The sequence below is a fragment of the Aquarana catesbeiana genome, linkage group LG02 (assembly GCF_042186555.1).
Source record: "Aquarana catesbeiana isolate 2022-GZ linkage group LG02, ASM4218655v1, whole genome shotgun sequence".
Classification (NCBI taxonomy): Eukaryota; Metazoa; Chordata; class Amphibia; order Anura; family Ranidae; genus Aquarana; species Aquarana catesbeiana.
Window position 1 is genome coordinate 293,637,325 of NC_133325.1, and position 23,793 is coordinate 293,661,117.

A 23,793-nucleotide genomic window follows, 5' to 3' on the forward strand; every position below is an offset into this window, starting at 1 on the left:
TCCCTTTCCCTGGTAGTTGTCTAAACACTTTTCTTTTCAGTTCCAACTACCTAAAATACTAGCACAGCACTATGAAACTCAAAAGTGCCTGAACGGCTCACTTACTGCCTTTGATCTGACTTCAGTTAAGCAAGGGATTTTTCCATGACAACAGAAATATAGCCAAGATGTTTGTATTTTTATCTGCAATGAATAAAATACTGTGAATAAAAACTAAAATGCTTTGTTTACTATGTATTTGCATTAATAAAAAATAAAGTTAAATGTTAAAATGCCACATAAATGTCTCTGCTTAAAGGGAGCTTTCAAGAAAAATAGATATCATAGGTCTGTTTGTGATCCCTCTCTGTACACAACACATAGTGATCTCCTCTTCTCCAAATTCACAGATTTTATCAGTACTGATTGCTGCTATTGGATTTCATTTTTTGATCTAAAAAAGAAGGCCATCAGCTGTTAAAAGTTGTTAGTGAAGCAAAAATACAATTGTCCTCCATGAAAAAAAAACTGTGTCCTATTGCTATTTACATGGGGCTTTTTAAGATGGGCATCCATCATCTCTTTTACTGCACAAATGGTCCCAAACAGTTTACAAAGTCAAGGACAAATGAAAAATTTTGAAGGGAAACCTAATGTTCATGTGCTAATGGTGAATGAGTTAGGCCAAGAACAGCAGTTCTGAAGAGGATAGGGAGTATTCCAGAATAACTTCAGCTTTTTAACATTTTATATAGAGTTGGGAAGCAGCTAGAACCAATGGGCCAATTTTGCTGTCTGTGTCTGTAAAGAAACTATGCCTTAACTTCCTCTATTCCTGACAATCATCACAACGACTCAAAGTGGGGGAAAATGCACCTATGGAATCACAAATGGCAATAGAAGTTCAAAAAAGGTGCCAACACTTCCCCCCTAACCCTTCAAAAAAGTTTTAGGGAGCACAGAACTGTGAATGCACTATACTTGTATGCAGGGGTGTTGTTTTGAAGAAGGCCACGTTCTCATGTGGGCTTGACTTGGAAGCAAGCTTAGCCAGTGGAGAGCAGATAGTGCCTGTGGTCTCTTTGACAGGATATCAAAAAAGAGTTTCAGATACTCCTACCTAATAGGATGCACAGTGTGAGTTTGTTTGCCATGAGGCGCTTGACATCTAAGAGGATTAATGAATGAAGAACCTTATGAAAGTGTAAAGACAAGTTGGCTCTCGGAATATAAAGGGGGCAATTTGTGTCTGGAGTAGGGATGAGCCGAACACCTCCCCGGTTCGGTTCGCACCAGAACCTAGGAATGGACCGAAAGTTCGCACGAACGTTAGAACCCCATTGACGTCTATGGGACTCGAACGTTCGAAATCAAAAGTGCTCATTTTAAAGGCTAATTTGCATGGTATTGTCCTAAAAAGGGTTTGGGGACCCGGGTCCTACCCCAGGGGACATGTATCAATGCAAAAAAAACTTTTAAAAACGGCCGTTTTTTCGGGAGCAGTGATTTTAATGATGCTTAAAGTAAAAAAAAAAAAAAAGTGAAATATTCCTTTAAATATCGTACCTGGGGGGTGTCTATAGTATGCCTGTAAAGTGGCGCGTGTTTCCCGTGTTTAGAACAGTCCCTGCACCAAATGTCATTTTTAAAGGAAAAAATCTCATTTAAAACTGCTTGCGGGTTTAATGTAATGTCGGGTCCTGGCAATATGGATGAAAATCAGTGAGACAAACAGCATGGGTACCCCCCAGTCCATTACCAGGCCCTTTGGGTCTTGTATGGATATTAAGGGGAACCCCGCACCCAAATTAAAATAAGGAAAGGTGTGGGGCCACCAGGCCCTATATACTCTGAACAGCAGTATACAGGCGGTGCAAACAAGACAGGGACTGTAGGTTTGTTGTTAAGTAGAATCTGTTGGTCATTTTGAACGGGTACATTTTTAACGTGTTTAGCTCCAGCCAAAAAATCTTTTTTAAGCTTTTTGGAAAACATAGGGAAGGGTTATCACCCCTGTGACATTTGTTTTGCTGTCTTTCCTCCTCTTTAGAAGATTTCACCTCACTTTTTGTCCCAATGACAAATGTTTTTTGAGAATTTGGGTTTTTTTGTGGAACAAGGATTGGAAAGCATCAGTGGAAAGGAGAAATGTTTTTCCCATATTAACTCTTACAGGAGAGAATTTCCCTTCCTAGGGGTAGATTTCATCTCACTTCCTGTTGTCTCCTTCCGTTTGCAAGTAGGAGTCGTTTGTAAGTTAGATGTTTGAAAGTAGGGGCCTGCCCTATATACTCAGCAGAAATTTGGGCCTTAGGTGTTGTTGTGGCCACAACAACATAAGCCCTCACAGGGCCCTGCTGTGAAATATTAGATCAAGAATTGTAATTACATGCCCCTGTTGAACAGGGGCAGAAAAACTGGGCCTTTGGTGGTGGTGGTGGTGGTGCTGGTGCCACAACACTGTAAGTCCTCACTCGCTCTTGGTGGGTGCAGAAATGGGCCCTGCTGTGAAATATTAGATCAAGAATTATAATTACATGCCCCTGTTGAACAGGGGCAGAAAAATTGGGCCTTTGGTGGTGGTGGTGGTGGTGCTGGTGCCACAACACTGCAACCCCTCACAGACACTCTAGTTGGAACGCAGGAACGAGCCCTGCTGCAAAGTATTGCATCAAAAATTGTAATTACATGCCCCTGTTAAACAGGGGCAGAAAAATTGGGCCTTAGGCACTGGTGCTGGTGCCACAACACTGCAACCCCTCACAGACACTCTAGTTGGAATGCAGGAACGAGCCCTGCTGCAAAGTATTGCATCAAAAATTGTAATTACACGCCCCTGTTAAACAGGGGCAGAAAAATGGGGCCTTAGGCACTGGTGCTGGTGCCACAACACTGCAACCCCTCACAGACACTCTAGTTGGAACGCAGGAACGAGCCCTGCTGCAAAGTATTGCGTCAAAAATTGTAATTACACGCCCCTGTTAAACAGGGGCTGAAAAATTGTGCCTTAGGCACTGGTGGTGGTGCCCAGAACCAAAAATGTTCTTACAAGCTATCAGCATGATGATTGAGGAGGAAGAGGATAATTACTCAGGGATAGTCACTCAGCATCAGCATAGGCAGTCTTTGAAGGGATCTGAGATTTAAAAAAAAATTATTCGGTTACATCAGCATCAGGTGCTTGGTAGCTGGTGGTGATCCATTTTTATGAAGGTCAGTCGATCGACCGAGTCGGTGGACAGACGCACCCTGTGATCGGTTACCACGCCTCCAGCAGCACTGAATGTGCGTTCCGAAAGAACGCTGGATGCAGGACAGGCCAGTAGCTCAATTGCATACTGTGCAAGCTCTGGCCAGTGATCCATCCTCAAGACCCAGTAACCCAGAGGATTTTCGGTGGGAAAGGTGTCCAAGTCTGATCTTGCCCCTAGGTATTCCTGCACCATGTAAAACAGACGCTGGCGATGGTTGCTGGAACCGATCATAACTTGGGGCTGCGGACCAAAAAATTGTCTGAACGCATCGGTCAGACGGCCACCTTCTCCACCGCTCCTTCTTTGACTGTCCGAAGCCTCAGCAACACGTTGTCCAGAAACAGGAGTTTGTAACCTCCCAGTCTCTGGGAACGCGTTGCACAGACCTTTCTGCAAGGCATCCCGAAGATGTTTCATCCTCTGCTCCCTCTGCGATGGCAAGATAAGGTCCGCAACCTTACCCTTGTAACGTGGATCAAGGAGGGTTGCCAGCCAGTATTGGTCCTTCTCCTTGATACCACGAATACGAGGATCCTTACGCAGGCTTTGCAGGATCAGGGAGGCCATGCAGCATAGGTTTGCTGAGGCATTCGGTCCGGAGTCCTCTGGGTCACTAAGGACGACATGGTCCACAGCCACCTCCTGTCAGCCACGTACAAGTCCATGTGTTTCTTGGGACTGATCCCTTAAAGACTGCTGCTGATGCTGAGTGCCAGGCTCCACCTCCATACTGACACAATCTTCCTCCTCCTCCTCCTCGTCCTCTTCCTGTGTGATCGGCGGGCACGCAGGAACACTGTCTGGATAAAGGGGGCCTTGAGAGCTAAGGAAGTCCTCCTCTTCCTGCCTCTGTTCTGCCTCAAGTGCCCTGTCCATTATTCCACGCAGCGTGTGCTCCAACAGGTGGACAAGGGGGACAGTGTCACTGATGCATGCACTGTCACTGCTCACCATCCTCATGGCCTCCTCAAATGGTGACAGGACAGTGCATGCATCCCTGATCATGGTCCACTGGCGTGGGGAAAAAAAAACAAGCTCCCCTGACCCTGTCCTGGTGCCATAGTCGCACAGGTACTCATTGATGGCCCTCTGCTGGTGTGCAGCCGCTGCAGCATGGCCAACGTTGAGTTCCACCTGGTGGGCATGTCACAGATTAGACGGTTCTTGGGCAGGTTAAACTCCTTTTGGAGGTCCGTCAGCCGAGCACTGGCATTATATGACCGGCGGAAATGCACACAGACTTTACTGGCCTGCCTCAGGACATCCTGTAAGCCCGTGTACCTGCCCAAGAACCGCTGCACCACCAAGTTAAGGACGTGAGCCAAACAGGGCACATGGGTCATTTGTCCCTGTCGGAGGACAGAGAGGAGGTTGGTGCCATTGTCGCAAACCACCATTCCTGCCTTAAGTTTGCGTAGCGTCAACCACCTCTGAACCTGCCCCTGCAGAGCTGACAGAACCTCTGCCCCAGTGTGGCTCCTGTCCCCCAAGCACACCAGCTCAAGCACCGCATGGCATCTTTTGGCCTGCGTACTTGCGTAGCCCCTTGAACGGCTACGGAGCACCGCTGGTTCCGAGGACAAAGCACAGGAAGAGGCCATGGAGGAAGAAGAAGAGGAGGGGGTGGAGGAGAGAGGTGTGTCACAATCATTAGCATTTTGGAGGCGTGGTGGCGGAACAACCTCCAACACTACTGCACCTTGTCCTGCATCCTTCCCAGCTGCCAGCAGAGTCACCCAATGCACCGTTAAACTTAGGTAATGTCCCTGTCCATGCCTGCTGGACCATGAGTCAGCGGTAATATGCACCTTACCGCTGACTGCCCTGTCCAGCGAGGCATGGACATTGCCTTCCACATGCCGGTAGAGAGCCGGAATCGCCTTCCGTGAGAAAAAGTGGCGTTTGGGTACCTGCCACTGAGGAACCGCACATTCCACAAACTCACGGAAGGGGGCAGAGTCTACCAACTGAAAAGGCAGCAGTTGAAGTGCTAGCAATTTTGCCAAGCTAGCATTCAACCGCTGGGCATGTGGATGGCTGGGAGTAAACTTCTTTCGGCGGTGCAGCAGCTGGGGCAGGGAAATTTGCCTGGTAGAATCTGACGTCGGTGTACCAAAAGCAGATTGCCCACAAGTACTTGGCTGTGACACACCTAAATCTACACCTTCATTCCTCTCAGTGCAGGTCTCAGAGAGGACTGAAGGTATAGTGGGGTTGGAAATCTCAGCTGATGAGGAGCAGGGAGAGGTCCTCTTTGTTCTTTGGTGTGGGTCTTTTAGATACGCTTGCCAACGAACTGCATGGCACGTCAACATATGTCTGGTCAAGCATGTGGTACCCAAGCGGGAGATGTTTTGGCCACGCGAGATACGCTTGAGACATATGTTGCAAACAGCAGCGGTGCGATCTGATGCACTCGTCTCAAAAAAGGCCCACACCAAAGAACTTTTTGAATAACGCGCAGAGACTGCAGCGCCCTGCACATGTGGAGCTTTGGGGTGTGATGCAGTCAATGTGCTGCCCTTATGATGTGCCACCTCCTCCTCCTCCTCCTCCTCTCTCCTATCAGGCACCCATGTTGAGTCAGTGACCTCATCATCCCCTCCCTCCTCATCACTGGAGCAAACCTGGCAGTATGCTGCAGCAGAGGGAGCATGACTGCCAGATTGCTGTCCTTCTTGGGCACCCCCTCTGTCCGTGCTCATGTTACTGCCTTCATCGAGCTCAGTATCATCATCAGAGCCTTCCAAACGCTGGGCATCCTCCTGGAGCATGTACCCAACACTGTGGTCAAACAGTTCGAGGGACTCCTCAGGAGGACATGGTGGGGCTAGGGAAGGAGTCACTGATGACATTGAGCCGAGGGAAGAGGCTGCTGCTTTGCCAGACAAAGTACCCTGGGCATGGGTGAGAGAGGATGAGGAGGATGAGGACGGCTTGGTCATCCACTCGACCAAGTCTTCCGCATGTTGCGGCTCAACACGGCCAGCTGCCGAAAAAAAGGCCAAGCGTGTCCCACGGCCATGTGCTGATGAGGATGCACCGTCTCCATGACCAGCACTAGACACAGAGCCTGCTTGTCCTCTCTTATTGGCTTTTGACTGTCTGCCTCTCCTTCTTGGCCTTCCAGACATACTAATGGCCTGTAGCTGCACTAAGCTGGGATATATATATATATGTACTGATACTGCAGCTAGCAAAATCAACTGCCTGCCTGTAGTATGAGAACACCACCAACCTTCTACAGGTAGCTTTAGCTGAACACTGTGAGGTGGACGCACCCCTCTAACTTGTAGGTTTAGCTGAACACTGTGAACAGGACGCACCCCACTAACTTGTAGGTTTAGCTGAACACTGTGAGCAGGATGCACCCCACTAACTTGTAGGTTTAGCTGAACACTCTGAGCAGGACGCACCCCACTAACTTGTAGGTTTAGCTGAACACTGTGAGGTGGATGCACCACACTAACTTGTAGGTTTAGCTGAACACTGTGAGCAGGACGCACCCCACTAACTTGTAGGTTTAGCTGAACACTGTGAGCAGGACACATTGCACTAACTGTAAATAGTCTAGCTGCCTGACTGTGGTACTAATAGGATCAAAAGAACACCAGTAATTTTCTTCAGGTAGCTGTATATACTGTAACAAGACAAGCCTGCCTGTCAGTAAGAAGATAACAGGAACGGATCTAGCTGAACACTGTGAGCAGGACGCACTGCACTAACTGTAAATAGTCTAGCTGCCTGACTGTGGTACTAATAGGATCAAAAGAACACAAGTAATTTTCTTCAGGTAGCTGTATATACTGTAACAAGACAAGCCTGCCTGTCAGTAAGAAGATAGCAGGAACGGATCTAGCTGAACACTGTGAGCAGGACGCACTGCACTAACTGTAAATAGTCTAGCTGCCTGACTGTGGTACTAATAGGATCAAAAGAACACCAGTAATTTTCTTCAGGTAGCTGTAAATACTGTAACAAGACAAGCCTGCCTGTCAGTAGGAAGATAACAAGAACGGATCTAGCTAAACTGAATACAGTGTATATATATATATGCAACACCTGGGATGCATATATATACACAATACACTGTAAGTGCAGCTAACTGACTAACTGTTCTGCCTAATCTATCTAACTCAAATCAAATGTCACTGTCTGTCTCTCTCTCTCTCTCTCTCAATGAACGCCGGAGCACACACTACACAGGGCCGCCGTGCAGGCGGCCTTATATAGTGTGGGGCGTGTACTAAATCCCCTGAGCCATAATTGGCCAAAGCCTCCTTGGCTTTGGCCCATTACGGCTCTCTGTTCAGGCGGCGCTGTGATTGGCCAAGCATGCGGGTCATAGTGCATGCTTGGCCAATCATCAGCCAGCAATGCACTGCGATGCCGCAGTGAATTACGGGCCGTGACACGCCACACGAATTTGGCGCGAACGGCCCATAACGTTCACATTTCGGCGAACGGGCGAACAGACGAGGTTCGAGTCGAACATGGGTTCGACTCGAACACGAAGCTCATCCCTAGTCTGGAGATGTTTAGTGGTGCCCAGGTTTTAGAAGGTATAGTGAATTATGTATGAATGAAACGCTACTTTATTGTTATTATTGAGAACTTGTCTGGTGATGGTATACATATTTGAATATGATTGTGGGAGGGGGTTTTGGGAGTGTGGCAAACATGAAGTAATAACTAAAACTGACACTGGTGTTGTATATATACATATAATAGTTTACTTAGTGTAGCGCACTTAGTTTAGTGCACGTACAAAAAAAAAAACATCTTTGAAGGAGAATTCTGTAATTGCAGATGGCTACCTTGAGAAATATGAAGAAATTGCTTAAGATGTTTTTCCATTAAATTTGTTTTGAATTACTTGCCAAATGTCATTTCTGCATGGAGAATTCAATATAGTGGCAGTTATTGCTGTGCTGCTGAGCACACTAGTGATCACATGATCAACTATTGCTTTTATTATATCCATGGATGATTGACAGAAATTATATCTGCCTTCTTTCCCATTCCATGAAAGATCAGACAGTGTTTAACCATATTAGTAGGCAAATGTGACACTCCCCATGGAAATGTTAGCCTCAGAAAATAGAAAACGAATTTTTGAAGTGAAGAAACACAAATTTTTACACAAAGTGGCAGTAAACTGTTTAAAAACATTTTGCCAATTGCCAATTTGCAAGGAAAACTGAAGAAAAAATAAAAAAAGAAACAGGATTTTTCCTTGCATATGATTGGATGCCAACCTTAGTCTCCTCATTCACAAAGCTAGGAGAAAATTCACATCGCTTAATGAATGAAGTAAAGCTGTGCTGGCTTTTTATCAATCAATCATATGCAAGAGAAATGCTATTTTTTAAAAATGTTTCCTTGTAAATGATTGGCTATTCTTTGCAAGGTGAATTTTCATTTTGTTTCACCTCATTTACTAAGATAAGGGAAAATCATGAACGTGCTATACTCTTTTAATAAATCAACACCACCATTAAGAATGTGTCAAATCATGACAGACAAAACTTAGGGGGAAGTTGGCTAGGAGCAGGAAAGGTGGAGTATGGGTGCTTTCATAAAGAAAAAATAATAGGGATTAAAAAAAAGAAATGTAGAAAGAAATAAAAAAGGGAGAGCGGTGGCGAAACAAAGAAACACTAAGGCCTCTTGGCCCTGCCTAATAATAAAGTCCTTGGATCTGAAGCTGAGGTGGATCCAGGACCGCCTAATGCCTAACGTGGCACTTTATTTATGAAGTTTACCGCCATTACTAGTATTAAAAAAATAAATAAATAAAAAATCCAGTATATATACCATAGTTTGTAGATGCTATAACTTTCACACAAACATATCAATATACACTTATTGGATTTTTTTTTTTTTTTTTTACCAAGTACATGTAGCAGAATACATTTTGGCCTAAAATTATGAAGAAATTCAATTTTATGTTTCTTTTTTTTTTTTTTTTTTTAACAGGAAATAAAAATATTGTTTATTGTTATTGTTTATATTGTCTTTTTTTCAATTACAAGTAGAACAATAATAAATAGCAAAAAAATACCTGGTCAAGAAGGGGTAAAACCTTCTGGGGTTTACGTGGTTAAAGGGTTTAGGTAGTTCTAACTGGAAGTTGATATGGATACATTTAAAGCCTTGGATTTCTCCATTTTTAAATGAATTAGGGGGCCAAATTCTTACTACTCCCCAGTGGCATATTTTAAGGTTTCAACTATTACTATAAAATCAACAACCTTTGACTAAAGATAACATCTCAAAACAGTAATAGCTTTTCTATTAGTGATTATTAAAGCTGTAGATCCTCAATGTCCCAGTAGGCAGTCAAACAGACTGGAAGACTAGCACCCAGGATAACTTTGTTTGCAGAAATATATGGGCAGGCCATATATTCAGGGCCTCTCTAATTGGATTATGTCAGCAGTCTCAAATTACCACTCATTGCTGAGCACCCCTAACCCCAATGCAAGTCAGTTAAGACTAGGAAAGTGTTAACTTCCAAGGTTTGTACTTTTTTGTATATTTCAATGAGATGAGGGGGGTGAAACAAAGGAGAGGGCCAATAGGTTCAGCAAGAAGAGCAGTTTGTTGTACAGATGTACAATGTACATGTACAGATGTAATCAAGTCTGATCATCTGTACGGCTATACAGATGATCACACTTGATTAAAAACTGTGAGTTAAAACAGAGTTCCGCCAATTTTTTTTTTTTAACGTCAGCAGCTACAAAAAGTGTAGCTGCTGACTTTTAATAATTGGACACTCACCTGTCCCATGGTCCAGCAATGCGGGCGTATGAAGCCCTGCTCCTCTCCATGGTGCTGGCATTCATACTGTGGGAGCCTGGCTGTGGCTTCACAGCCAGGCATGCACTGCGCATGCACGAGCCATGCTGTGCGCTGTGAATGGCTGGGCAATCTTCTGGGACCTGTGACATGTCCCAGAAGATTGCAGGGAAGGAGGGGGAAGGTGATCTTCCTTTCAGTGCCGCAGAGCCCTGGGAGAAAGTGGAGCTGGATGCCTCTAAAAAGAGGGTATCCGCTCCCCCCAAAAAAAATTGCATGCCAAATGTGACATGTCAGAGGGTCACCTGTACTTAAAGCGGAAGTTTTATTTTTGGGTAGAACTCCGCTTTAAAAACATTTTGTCCTCCATCAGCCTTATAGCTGTGTAAAGTTCCATACAAAGGAAGCCACTGTTCCATTACTTGTCTTACTGATAATTTGTAGCAAAAGCCTCCCCATCCTGTCTCCTTTCAGGAGATAAAAATTACATGAGGTACCAACATGGATATACAAAAGAGTGTCTTTGGTAATTGACCTGAGATCATTTCTGATTAGCTAAGCCCAGAGTTTAGTTGTCTGAGGTACTGTTAGTCACAGTCTGTCTGCTCTTTCCCTCTAGCGTTCAATGGAGGGGGCTGTGGAGGGGGCAGGAAAGGTTGACTCAGGTTCTCAGTGGTGTGCTGAGAGGCTGTGCCAGCTGCTGATCATGCATCTGGGTGGATTCCAACATTAAAGTTGGTATCTCCCTGGAGTCTGGACTAGCTGAGTGACGTCAGCCGAAACTGGGGACTTTAGCAGGTCATGCCTGTGATCTCCAGGAGAAGGAGGACAAAAGAGCTTTAGCCCTACTTCTCCTTTAAATACAAATCTAAATAAAAAAGATAGTGACTGTGACTGTGGAAAAAAAGATGGTTCATTTATTACTTATAAACATAATCAGTGACTTGTGAGACTGGTGAGAGAAACAGCTAAGGTAACTGAGTTATAAGCTTCTAGTTGGGGACCATTGTTCTGCAAAACAGCTGCTGCAAGATAGCCAACAGAACGGTTAAATGTCATAAAATTTGATATAATAATCAATTATCTTGGTTAAAAATTAATTATTATTAAATGCTCTTATGTTCGCTCAGCTCAATCAAAATACCCAACGCAAACCCTTATATGATGATCTGTTGCTTGTTAACTTTCATTGCAATCATGGTGTTCTCATTGCTTAGTGCTACAAGGAAGGATGTTAATTTACATGGTGCAACTTTCTTATTAAGCAAAATGCCATGGCCTTGGAATAATATGTGTTTTAGTTTGCTGGTTTTTCCATATTTATGAAGATGATCTAGACTTATTTACTACATTTTAATAATGCATCCTTCAAGATAATGGCTCATAACTTGCTTTACAAGTTAATACCTCTTTCTAATAGAGTAGCACATATTACAGAGAAGCTGTGCGAAACACGAAAGGAATAGCAGCTATTATATCCTTTATAGTCGTGTCAAATTAACTGCTCTAATTATAACGTTGCTTCTCTCATTTGTTCCTGCAGAACTAGATCTTCTTTGTCACTCACATAAAGTACTGTAACATAGAAGTCTAGTCAGACCACAATCCCACAAGCTGTTTTAAATAATAATACTAATAGGCTAAAAGTACTTATGAAACTATAACTCATAAATATGTTATGGAAAGAAATGAGATATTAAAACTACTAATGACTGCATAAATATGCCAGTATCCCCTTTACACACCATGTACATATGTCAGTTTATATGTACAGCACAAACCAAGTATACTGCATTTTTGGTCTATTATCTAGTGATCCAGAAATAAACTGATTTGCATAAGCCACAGTTCAACCTGTCCATCCAGCCAGTCAGGTGGGGTTGTGCTATTACACCTTCATAAAAAAATATTGCAGTTGCAGAGCTTTGCTTGACTCTTTTAGTAATGCTTAGTGCTATCACAGTGACAGTGCTTTGGGAACTGTTGTGCCCTAAATTAGTACCATAATGACATGGTTCAACACACTCAAGGAGGGTGCATTTAACAATGTCCAGTGTTCACTAGCAACTCAGTAAATTTTCTATCTTCTCAACATGCAAAAAGAGCAGATAAAAGGCACACAATGCAAGGCTGAATGGTAATCTGCTGTGATCTAAATTTGGGCCATAATGACATCATCATTATGATTCAACACACTTAAAGACAACACATTTAGTCATCCCATTCTCACTAGTAACTACTATAAGACTTCTTTCATCCCAACATGCAAAAACTGCAGATAGAAGGTGAATACTACTTCACAAACACAACAAAGCAACAGCAAAAGTAAGGGCAGTTCTGTTTGCCAGTCTGGTAGTGACTGAAAGTCAGAGCTGAAGCGCAAAATTGGTAGTTAAAATGTTAGGATATTCAAGATCAATTTACTACTTGTGTTGTCTGTAATACAACTCTGTGCAATGAATGTAGAATATCATTTATTATCAAAACGTTACCAGCTTTTATGTACTCTTGCTTATTATGGAAACTTCACACCTGCTATTGGTTCAACTGAAGTCCATGTGTATGTTTTGAAGTTTTGTAAACAAGATTTTTACATCAGAGTGTTTTTACTTTTTTTCTGTGTTGGTGGTTCAATGAGCTTCAGTGTCACCCTTTATTGAATTTAAACATTATGTCATATTGGGATCGATTTACTAAAACTGGTGAGTGCATAATCTGGTGCAGCTGTATATGGTAGTCAATCAGCTTCTAATGTCAGCTTGTGCAATTAAACTTTGACAAAAAACTTGGAAACTGATTGTTTTCTATGCAGAGCTGCACCAGATGCTCTCTCCAGTCTTAGTAAATCAATTCCATTGTGTCTGGCATACTTGGTGGAGACTAAGTTTATGAGGAGGCTTCTATTGCACCTCCTGTCCAACTCCCTTGGAAGTGGTAAAAGGTAATGTGCGGAAATGGAGTGGCACAAGTGTCAGTGTTTAAAGCAGCACCAGATTGTTTGTCTGTAAGGTGAGCTGGCTAGACAACTGTAGACCACTCAACAGGAATACACACAGGAACACTGTGGTACCAGAGCAAATAACAGGAAAGTAGCCAAGACACAAGCTGAGGTTAGTAGAACCATGCAAGCAGGGTAACAATTTGGAAGACAGAAACAAGTCAGGTAAACAAGCCAAAGGTTGGAAAAGCTGGATAGAAAGGTATTAAATCATGGAGCAGCAACTGCATCAAGGATACAGGCCAAGGTCAGTGACTGCTAGGAAGCAGAGGATGAGCCAAATGGGACAGGTCAAGGTCACAATGAGTAGACAAAGATACAGAGGCAGGTTAGAAGGCAAGCTGGGTCATACAGAGAAATGTAGAAATAGTAGGTCAGGTGCAGCTAAATATGAACTAGTTGAATACCACTCAGCAATCTTTTTATGCAGTGCTCCAGAAGTGGTAACTCTATGTACTGGGCCATTTACTGTAACATGCATGTGCCCGCACTGTTTTTTTGGTGCTAGAACAAAATGAACCTTCCTAACAGAATGATTTTTTAAATACAATAAAATGTCATGCACTGAATTCCAGAGACAGAAAAAGGGAAAGACTGGTGGTGGTGTGAGGGATTTTTGAGACAAATGCCCTTAGCAGTCTTGCAGTTCAGTAAGTATGAGACTTCTGAGGAGGCAGCTTGTAGATTCTTGCTACTTATAGAGCATTTTAGTGTGCTACAAGCCTGCTGGTCTTCCTGTTCTTGTCCAGACCAGTGATTTTTTGTTTCTTCACAACATATTTACCCATAATATATTGATTTGTCCATTATGCCAGTTATGGATATTCATTGACACCTTTGTGATTTATAATAATGCTTGACTTGTTTCTCTTTCTTTTACTGTATGGGGGTTCGGTATAATTGTTTACGTAATTGTATATTATACATTTTTATTTATTATCCTTGTACAGTTTCACTGAACCATGTGAACTGGTAGCAGGGCACATTAAGGGTCTATAACTTTACAATATTTATCTAGAAGATAAGTTGGCTGGATTTGTCTTTCATAAAATCAAATTTTTATATTGCATGATTCTCTTACAGTTTTTCTTTTATACTCTTTTTATAAATATTTGTAAACTAGTATAATTTGGTAGTCTCTTTTTAAAAGAGTCAGACTCAAGTGGGGACTAATAAGACTCCACTTGGACACTATTATATTGTGAATCGTTTTAGGTAGGTACATGTGGTCTGGAATGACAGGTATTGCTGCCAGGAATGAGGTTCTTTATGTAGTTTGCTTTTTAAAACCAGGAATTGAGTCTGGATAGGGAATGTACTGGAGCAAGCCACAAGTAGTTTAATAAGAATAGAGAGAGTATCTGCACAGATAACTCCAGTATGTGTGTGCATACTGGAAATACAAAGATTCCAGCATATTCCATACAGCAGTGACACCAAGTCAAAAGAAAAGTGTTGTGGTGAAATGGGGGATGGAGCCACTGAAGCATAACAGAAAGCAGTGATGTTTGTTGGTCACTAATGGGGCGTACACACGGTCGGACTTTTCGTCTACAAAAGTCCAACGGACGCCGACGGACTAAAGCTGGCTGGTAATCCGATCGTGTGTGGGCTTCTCCGGACTTTCAGCGGACTTTTTCAGCCTCAAATCCGACGGACTTTAGATTTGAAACATGCTTCAAATCTTTACGTCGTAACTACGACGGACCCCGAAATCCGCTCGTCTGTGTGCTAGTCCGACGGACAAAAACCCACGCTAGGGCAGCTATTGGCTACTGGCTATGAACTTCCTTATTTTAGTCCGGTGTACGTCATCACGTACGAATCCGTCAGACTTTTGTGTGGTCATGTGTAGGCAAGTCCGTTCGTTAGAAAGTCTGCCGCAAGTCCGCCAAAAGTCCGCCGGAAGTCTGTCGGACAGGCTGTCGGACTTTTGTAGACGAAAAGTCCGACCGTGTGTACGCCCCATAAGAGCCTCTTTCTCAGGCTTCTTGGAGAGAGCTAACAGACTAGGGCACACATGCAAAAAGAAGAAGTTGCCTGTGTGATTAACAGACAGGCCCCAAAGCTGGCCTCAGAGCTTGCTCCACCCAACCTATATTGAGTGAAGTGTTGGACATACCCGATGTGTTGAAAGAAGTTTGCTGTGCTGAAATTAGTGAAATATAACCCTACGGTCACACCAATACATTTTTTATAAAAGCACTACAGTCCATTTAACATAGTTTCCTAGGGTACTAGTTGACATCTATGCGTTTTGCGGCCGGCGTGTTTTTGGAAAGGGCCGTGGACTTTTTTCCCACGATTTACGGCTAATAGACTTCAATGGAGCTGCACCAGAAACGCAAGTGGTGCATTTTTGATGAGATTTTTGTGTTTTGCGTTTTGCGGTTCTAATTTTACCACTGTATATAGCTGGTTGCGAAGCAGGGGGCCAGGAAGCCGGCTGCCACGTCCTTAGCAACTGATGAGTCATCAGCTGTCAGCGGGGTTCCCAGCTGAAAGCGGAATGTAAAAAATAAATAAAAATTTGCTGTCAAAAAAATTTGCGAAAAAAAAAAAACGTTGTGGGGTCCCCCCCCAGAACCATACCATTTTTATTTATTATCCTTGTACAGTTTCATGGAACCATGTGAACCGGTAGCGGGGAACATTAAGGGTCTATAACTTTACAATATTTATCTAGAAGATAGGTTGGCTGGATCGGTCTTTCATAAAATCAAATTTTTATATTGCATGATTCGCTTACAGTTTTTCTTTGATACTCTTTATATAAATATTTGTAAACTAGTACAATTTGGTAGTCTCTTTTTAAAAGAGTCAGACTCAAGCGGGGACTAATAAGACTCCACTTGGACACTGTTATACTGTGAACCGTTTTAGGTAGGTACATGTGGTCTGGAATGAAGGGTCCTTCAGGTTTAATCTGGATTCAGAGGGGACCACTACACCAAAATGTTTTAAAAAATGGCATGGGGTCCCCCCCATTATAGACCCTTATCTGAGCATGCTGCCCAGCAGGTCAGGAAAGGGAGGGGACGAGCAAGCGCCCCCTCTCCTGAACCATACTAGGCAGCATGCCCTCAACATGTGGGGTGGTGGGTGCTCCAAAGCACCTTGCCCCATGTTGATGAGGACAAGGGCCTCTTCCCGACAACCCTAGCCGGTGGTTGTCAGGGTCTGCGGGTCTTTAAGAAGGGGGCCCCCAGATCCCGCCCTCCACCTATGTGAATGTGTATTGAGTACATGATACCCCTACCCATTCACCAAAAAAGCAGTAAAGTTTAATAAAAACACAAGAGCTGGTTTTTGACAATTCCTTTATTAACCACTTGCCGACCGCCTCACGTCTATATACGTGAGCAGAGCGGCACGGGCAGGCAAAATCACGTACCTGGTACGTGATTGCCTTCCCGTGGGCGGGGGGTCCGATCGGACCCCCCCCCCGGTGCCATCGGCGGTCGGCATTTGGTTGGGAGCGATGAGGGACGAGGGGGAGACCATCCGATCGTGCCCCCCCCCCTCGCGATCGCTCCCAGCCAATGAGAAACATCCCCTGCCTCTGTATAGTACACAGAGGCAGAGGATGTGATGTCATCTCTCCTCGGCTGGGCAGTTTCCGTTCCAGCGCCGAGGAGAGACGACATGTAAGTGCACCAACACACACACACAACACAGTAGAACATGCCAGGCACATTAAACACCCCCGATCCCCCCCGATCGCCCCCTGATCCCCCCCAATCACCCCCCCCCAGTCACAAACTGACACCAGCAGTTTTTTTTTTTTTTTTCCTGATTACTGCATAGTGTCAGTTTGTGACAGTTACTGTGGTAGGACAGTTAGTGTTAGCCCCCTGTAGGTCTAGGGTACCCCCCTAACCCCCCCTAATAAAGTTTTAACCCCTTGATCACCCCCTGTCGCCAGTGTCGCTAAGCGATCATTTTTCTGATCGCTGTATTAGTGTCGCTGGTGACGCTAGTTAGGAACGTAAATATTTAGGTTCGCTGTCAGCGTTTTATAGCGACAGGGACCCCCATATACTATCTAATAAATGTTTTAACCCCTTGATTGCCCCCTAGTTAACCCTTTCACCACTGATCACCGTATAACTGTTACGGGTGACGCTGGTTAGTTCGTTTATTTTTTATAGTGTCAGGGCACCCGCCGTTTATTACCAAATAAAGGTTTAGCCCCTTGATCGCCCGGCGGTGATATGGTCGCCCCAGGCAGCGTCAGATTAGTGCCAGTACCGCGAACACCCACGCACACACCGTACATGCACCGTACACCTCCCTTAGTGGTATAGTATCTGAATGCATCAATATCTGATCCGATCAGATCTATACTAGCGTCTCCAGCAGTTTAGGGTTCCCAAAAACGCAGTGTTAGCGGGATCAGCCCAGATACCTGCTAGCACCTGCGTTTTTCCCCTCCACCCGGCCCAGCCCAGCCCACCCAAGTGCAGTATCGATCGATCACTGTCACTTACAAAACACTAAACGCATAACTGCAGCGTTCGCAGAGTCAGGCCTGATCCCTGCGATTGCTAACAGTTTTCTTGGTAGCATTTTGGTGAACTGGCAAGCACCAGCCCCAGGCAGCATCAGATTAGCGCCAGTACCGCTAACACCCACGCACGCAGCATACGCCTCCCTTAGTGGTATAGTATCTGATCGGATCAATATCTGATCCGATCAGATCTATACTAGCGTCCCCAGCAGTTTAGGGTTCCCAAAAACGCAGTGTTAGCGGGATCAGCCCAGATACCTGCTAGCACCTGCGTTTTGCCCCTCCTCCCGGCCCAGCCCAGCCCACCCAAGTGCAGTATCGATCGAACACTGTCACTTTTTTTTGTAGCGTTTTGGTGAACTGGCAAGCACCAGCGGCCTAGTACACCCCGGTCGTAGTCAAACCAGCACTGCAGTAACACTTGGTGACGTGGCGAGTCCCATAAGTGCAGTTCAAGCTGGTGAGGTGGCAAGCACAAGTAGTGTCCCGCTGCCACCAAAAAGACAAACATAGGCCTGTTGTGCCCATAATGCCCTTCCTGCTGCATTTGCCAATCCTAATTGGGAACCCACCGCTTCTGCAGTGCCCGTACTTCCCCCTTTCACATCCCCAACCAAATGCAGTCGGCTGCATGAGAGGCATTTATATGTCCTCCCGAGTACCCCTACCCAACGAACCCCCCCAAAAAAGATGTTGTGTCTGCAGCAAGCGCGGATATAGGCGTGACACCCGCTATTATTGTCCCTCCTGTCCTGACAATCCTGGTCTTTGCATTGGTGAATGTTTTGAACGCTACCATTCACTAGTTGAGTATTAGCGTAGGGTACAGCATTGCACAGAGTAGGCACACTTTCACAGGGTCTCCCAAGATGCCATCGCATTTTGAGAGACCCGAACCTGGAACCGGTTACAGTTATAAAAGTTACAGTTACAAAAAAAAAAAAAAACACAAACAAAAATAAAAAAAAATAGTTGTCGTTTCATTGTTCTCTCTCTCTCTATTCTCTCTCTATTGTTCTGCTCTTTTTTACTGTATTATATTCTGCAATGTTTTATTGTTATTATGTTTTATCATGTTTGCTTTTCAGGTATGCAATTTTTTATACTTTACCGTTTACTGTGCTTTATTGTTAACCATTTTTTTGTCTTCAGGTACGCCATTCACGACTTTGAGTGGTTATACCAGAATGATGCCTGCAGGTTTAGGTATCATCTTGGTATCATTCTTTTTAGCCAGCGGTCGGCTTTCATGTAAAAGCAATCCTAGCGGCTAATTAGCCTCTAGACTGCTTTTACAAGCAGTGGGAGGGAATGCCCCCCCCACCGTCTTCCGTGTTTTTCCCTGGCTCTCCTGTCTCAACAGGGAACCTGAGAATGCAGCCGGTGATTCAGCCAGCTGACCATAGAGCTGATCAGAGACCAGAGTGGCTCCAAACATCTCTATGGCCTAAGAAACAGGAAGCTACGAGCATTTTATGACTTAGATTTCGCCGGATGTAAACAGCGCCATTGGGAAATTGGGGAAGCATTTTATCACACCGATCTTGGTGTGGTCAGATGCTTTGAGGGCAGAGGAGAGATCTAGGGTCTAATAGACCCCAATTTTTTCAAAAAAGAGTACCTGTCACTACCTATTGCTATCATAGGGGATATTTACATTCCCTGAGATAACAATAAAAATGATTTAAAAAAAAAATGAAAGGAAAAGTTTAAAAATAAGATAAAAAAGCAAAAAAATAATAAAGAAAAAAAAAAAAAAAAAAGCACCCCTGTCCCCCCTGCTCTCGCGCTAAGGCGAACGCAAGCGTCGGTCTGGCGTCAAATGTAAACAGCAATTGCACCATGCATGTGAGGTATCACCGCAAAGGTCAGATCGAGGGCAGTAATTTTAGCAGTAGACCTCCTCTGTAAATCTAAAGTGGTAACCTGTAAAGGCTTTTAAAGGCTTTTAAAAATGTATTAATTTTGTTGCCACTGCACGTTTGTGCGCAATTTTAAAGCATGTCATGTTTGGTATCCATGTACTCGGCCTAAGATCATCTTTTTTATCTCATCAAACATTTGGGCAATATAGTGTGTTTTAGTGCATTCAAATTTAAAAAAGTGTGTTTTTTCCACGAAAAATGCGTTTGAAAAATCACTGCGCAATTACTGTGTGAAAAAAAAAAATGAAACACCCACCATTTTAATCTGTAGGGCATTTGCTTTAAAATAATATATAATGTTTGGGGGTTCAAAGTAATTTTCTTGCAAAAAAAAATAATTTTTTCATGTAATCAAAAAGTGTCAGAAAGGGCTTTGTCTTCAAGTGGTTAGAAGAGTGGGTAATGTGTGACATAAGCTTCTAAATGTTGTGCATAAAATGCCAGGACAGTTCAAACCCCCCAAATGACCCCATTTTGGAAAGTAGACACCCCAAGCTATTTGCCGAGAGTCATGTCGAGTCCATGGAATATTTTATATTGTGACACAAGTTGCGGGAAAGAGACAAATTTTTTTTTTTTTGCACAAAGTTGTCACTAAATGTTATATTGCTCAAACATGCCATGGTGATTTGTGAAATTACACCCCAAAATAAATTCTGTTGCTTCTCCTGAGTACGGGGATACCACATGTGTGAGACTTTTTGGGAGCCTAGCCGCGCACGGGACCCCGAAAACCAAGCACCGCCTTCAGGCTTTCTAAGGCCGTAAATTTTTGATTTCACTCTTCACTGCCTATCACAGTTTCGGAGGCCATGGAATGCCCAGGTGGCACAAAACCCCCCCAAATGACCCAATTTTGGAAAGTAGACACCCCAAGCTATTTGCTGAGTGGTATAGTGAGTATTTTGCAGACCTCACTTTTTGTCACAAAGTTTTGAAAATTAAAAAAAGAAAAAAAAAAAAAAATTTTTTCTGGTCTTTCTTCATTTTCAAAAACAAATGAGAGCTGCAAAATACTCACCATGCCTCTCAGCAAATAGCTTGGGGTGTCTACTTTCCAAAATTGGGTCATTTGGGGGGGGTTTGTGCCATCTTGGCATTTTATGGCCTTCAAAACTGTGATAGGTAGTGAGGAGTGAAATCAAAAATGTATGCCCTTAGAAATCCTGAAGGCGGTGATTGGTTTTCGGGGCCCCGTACGCGGCTAGGCTCCCAAAAAGTACCACACATGTGGTATCCCCATACTCAGGAGAAGCAGCTGAATGTATTTTGGGGTGCAATTCCACATATGCCCATGGCCTGTGTGAGCAATATATCATTTAGTGACAACTTTTTGTAAATTTTTTTTTTTGTCATTATTCAATCACTTGGGACAAAAAAAATAAATATTCAATGGGCTCAACATGCCTCTCAGCAATTTCCTTGGGGTGTCTACTTTCCAAAATGGGGTCATTTGGGGGGGGGGTTGTACTGCCCTGCCATTTTAGCACCTCAAGAAATGACATAGGCAGTCATAAACTAAAAGCTGTGTAAATTCCAGAAAATGTACCCTAGTTTGTAGACGCTATAACTTTTGCGCAAACCAATAAATATACGCTTATTGACATTTTTTTTACCAAAGACATGTGGCCGAATACATTTTGGCCTAAATGTATGACTAAAATTTAGTTTATTGGATTTTTTTTATAACAAAAAGTAGAAAATATTATTTTTTTTCAAAATTTTCAGTCTTTTTCCGTTTATAGCGCAAAAAATGAAAACGGCAGAGGTGATCAAATACCATCAAAAGAAAGCTCTATTTGTGGGAAGAAAAGGATGCAAATTTCTTTTGGGTACAGCATTGCATGACCGCGCAATTAGCAGTTAAAGCGACGCAGTGCCGAATTGTAAAAAGTGCTCTGGTCAGGAAGGGGGTAAATCCTTCCGGGGCTGAAGTGGTTAATAGCTCTGTCTTTTCTAGCCATCTCTTCCCGTCGACTCCTTCTCGAGCTGTCTCTTTCCGCTGTCTTCTCCTTCCCACCATCTCTTCCCGCCGTCTTCTCCTCAAGCTGTCTCTTCCCGCCGCCGCTGTCACTTCCCGCTGCTGTCTTCTTCCTCGCCGCCGGATACCCACTAAACAAATAAAAAACTTGAATGCACACACTATTAGATTTGTGTTTGTTTTTTCAGATATATCGTTGTGTTTGGGTGTGCAATTTTACTTTATCCACAAATTTATGAGTTGAATATTCAGGCTATTTGAGTTGTAGTACCTAGCACACGGTTAATTTTTATTTTGTCATTTACAATTATCTTTACATTTTTCATCACTATTTTTATATATTAATTTTCTTTCTTAAAATCCGGGGCAGCACAGATTTTTTACCTTACACTTTCTAATAGGTAACCAGAACCATCAGTGGGAACAGCTGTGGGATGAGAAATGTTTTTGTCATCATATACACATTACCCAGTTTGGACATGTTACACACACCCAAAACACACCTTGAAGTGCACATGGCATGTGTAGTTCACCCTGTGCCGATACCTCCCTTGTACTTGCCTGCAATTCCTCGCTATCAAAATGATAGCTGGAAGTTGCTGTGTAAAAACAGCACAGGACACTTTGGGCTTGATTTACTGAAACTGGAGTGCAAAATCTGGTGCAAATCTGCATAAATCAGCTTAGACGTGTTTTGTCAAATGTTAATTGAACAAGTTGAAGTTAGTAGCTGATTGGATACCGTGCACAGTTGCACCAGATTTTGCACTTTCCGCTTTTAGTAAATCAATCCAGTGTTTATAAACATTGTTCAGATGTGAGATAGACAGAAACAAAGTAATATTGTTTGCTTTTTATTTACTCTATTTCATATAACTGAAGATCAATGGGATGAGCTTCAACCTCCATATAATGTTAATTTAACCACTTCAGCCCCGGACCATTTAGCTGGCCAAAGACCAGATAATTTTTTACAATTCAGCACTGCGTCGCTTTAACTGACAATTGCGCGGTTGTGTGACGTGGCTTCCAAACAAGATTGACGTCCTTTTTTCCCCACAAATATAGCTTTCTTTTGGTGGTATTTGATCACCTCTGCGGTTTTTATTTTTTGCACTATAAACAAAGAAAGAGCGACAATTTTTAAAAAACGCAATATTTTTACCTTTGTGCTATAATAAATATCCCCAAAAAATATATATATAAACCATTTTTTTTCCTCAGTTTAGGCCAATACGTATTCTTCTACATATTTTTGGTAAAAAAAAATCGCAATAAGCGTTTATTGATTGGTTTGCACAAAAGTTATAGCGTCTACAAAATAGGGGATAGTTTTATGGCATTTTTATTAATAATTTTTTTTACTAGTGTAGCGCCCTGCTCCCATTGATCAGGCACTTGCATTTAAATTTAATGGGTTATCTGTTCTGTACATAGTTCAGATTCAAAGATATGGCTAAATTAGCCTCTGTTCAGGCACTGGTTGTGTTGCGTGCAGTTCCACACTGTCGGTGTCATTGTTACCACAGGCCAGTGACGGAAGGGCAACAGGCTAAGGTGTATTGAGTGTCCTTCTTTCCCAGAAACAGCCCAGTGGGAGTGGTTCACCGCTGTGCATTCTGGGAAAGGATACTTAAGGGGCAGATGCCATATTTTTCACTCTCTCGCCTCCTGGCCCTCCTGGCATAAGGTATGTGACAACTCCTTTTCTGTCTCAGGGCCCTGCTGGCTATGTGACTGCAAGTAGGCCCAGAAGCTATCTGGGGCCTACTGGTTCAGAGGTGGTCCTGTGCTGCCTGTCCTGCGGGAAGAAGCCAAGCAATTGAAAGATCCGGGGGAGGACTCATCTTGAAGAGGACCGAGCGAAAGGCTGGTATCTCAAGAAGAACCTGGGGACTCAGTTGGAGGATACATTCTAACCAAATCTACCTCACAGTACTGCCGGATGGCATAAAGGAATTATTGGTACTGTGTTGCTGTGTTCATCACCATTACTGAATCCTGTGGCAGAGGATTGTCCAACTAATACTAAATCCGGTGGCAGAGGAACGTTCAACCATTATTGTTCCTATCAAGTTTGTGGCAGAGACTTTTGTCCGCGCATCATTCCGGCTGCTAGGTCAATGAGATAGGCCTATCCGGGTGAGCAAGATCCGTTGACTGAAGGAGCACTTGTCTACGGGATCTAAAAGTTCCTCAGTGATCTGCACAAGGTATCTGAACTTTCCCTTAAACCCTCCATCCCTCTACTGCTCAAGTTGTTCAATAAAAAAGCAATGGAAAAAAAGAACTAAATGACTTGTGCATATATAGATGTACAGTACAGACTCTAAGTTTCTAGT

General features: G+C 43.5%; 1 long non-coding RNA gene across 1 annotated transcript in view; it reads left to right on the forward strand.

Moving 5' to 3' along the window:
• LOC141129885 (uncharacterized) overlaps positions 1 to 23,456 on the forward strand; it is a 116,638-nt gene extending 93,182 nt beyond the window's left edge. Inside the window, exon 3 of the long non-coding RNA XR_012241896.1 lies at positions 23,170 to 23,456. This is a non-coding gene — a long non-coding RNA (uncharacterized lncRNA). The remainder of the gene's footprint in view (positions 1 to 23,169) is intronic.
• Positions 23,457 to 23,793: the final 337 nt, after the last annotated feature.